At 43.2% G+C, this 1201-nt stretch overlaps 1 protein-coding gene across 1 annotated transcript in view; it reads left to right on the top strand.

The window, feature by feature from the left end:
- Positions 1-446: 446 nt before the first annotated feature.
- Positions 447-1201, top strand: part of LOC109952528 (uncharacterized) — a 60662-nt gene continuing 59907 nt past the window's right edge. Inside the window, exon 1 of the mRNA XM_020587653.1 lies at positions 447-668. The gene's annotated coding sequence lies outside the window, so the exon portion shown is untranslated. The remainder of the gene's footprint in view (positions 669-1201) is intronic.

The raw sequence follows: 1201 nt of genomic DNA, 5'->3' as shown, positions 1-1201 counted from the left end.
GCAGATAAAAGAGTTGAAGGAAAAAGGTTTTTACTGGTATGTGTGGATCTGTTTTCTAAATGGGTTGAGGTTTCTCCCACAAAATCAGAAACTGGTAAAGAGGTAATCAAATGGCTCACAAGGGAATTAATCCCTCGGTTTGGTATACCAGAAATAATCAGATCTGATAATGGTACACACTTCTCGAATGAAGATCTACGCATGGTTAAGCAGATGTTTGGGATCAAACATAAGTTTGTAGCTGTTTATCATCCGGCCTCACAAGGGCTGGTTGAGAGAGCAAACAGAACCATTAAAGAAGGCCTTGTAAAAGTCTGCGCAGATAAGAAACTTAACTGGGTTGAAGCTCTACCGTATTGTTCAACCTCAGGTCCACTCCAACCAAATCACTAAATGTGAGCCCACATGAAATCCTGACAGGAAGAAAAATGCCCTGTCCTCTAACTATTATGCCTAGAGATTCAACACCTCTTCTTTTGCAGCATGCTGACATAAGTCAATATGTCAGGCGACTGAACAGCGCCGTGATGAGTCTCTCTGAACAGGTGGTTGAAATCCTCTGCAGAGACCAAGCTGAGGAGCCGACCTAAGCTGCTGTGGACAGCTGGGTCTACTGCAAGGTGCACAAGCTTCACTGGTTCGAACCATGATGACGAGGACCCTTCAAGGTAGCAGAAAGCACCACACACTGTGTTAAACTGTGGCTCACTGATAACAAGCTAAGTAACTGGATCCATAAAACACACTGCGCACCAGCAGAGGATCCCACTGTTCACACAGTAAGTCAGATCAGGGCTGATTTGGCATCCAAATTGCTTGAGCCACAGTCAAAGGAGGACTAAATTTAGTGTGACAGTTTTCAGGAAACAGATATTGCTAGGAACAGCAAACAAAATGACCATTTCGAATTTTTTAAGTGGTCGTCCTGGCATTGTTCTCTGTGTTTCTGGCCTCATTACCATAGTTATTGTGGTACCCCTCTTGTGGTGGGAATGCAAATCCCATGCACACTGTGATAAAAGAGCAATTGATCTGGCTACACCCGAATTGGTTTTTGATCTAGGTGTAACTTCCACTCTAAAAATTGATGCATGTGACATTTTTGATTGTTCTGGGTGGCACATAGAGGGATTGAAACCCTCTGAAAAATACATCTGTATACTGTCTTACGTTCAATCTAACAGGCGGTCAATATTTCGGT

Source organism: Monopterus albus, unplaced genomic scaffold (assembly GCF_001952655.1).
Source record: "Monopterus albus unplaced genomic scaffold, M_albus_1.0 scaffold470.1, whole genome shotgun sequence".
Classification (NCBI taxonomy): domain Eukaryota; kingdom Metazoa; phylum Chordata; class Actinopteri; order Synbranchiformes; family Synbranchidae; genus Monopterus; species Monopterus albus.
This window is presented reverse-complemented; position numbering and strand designations above follow the sequence as displayed.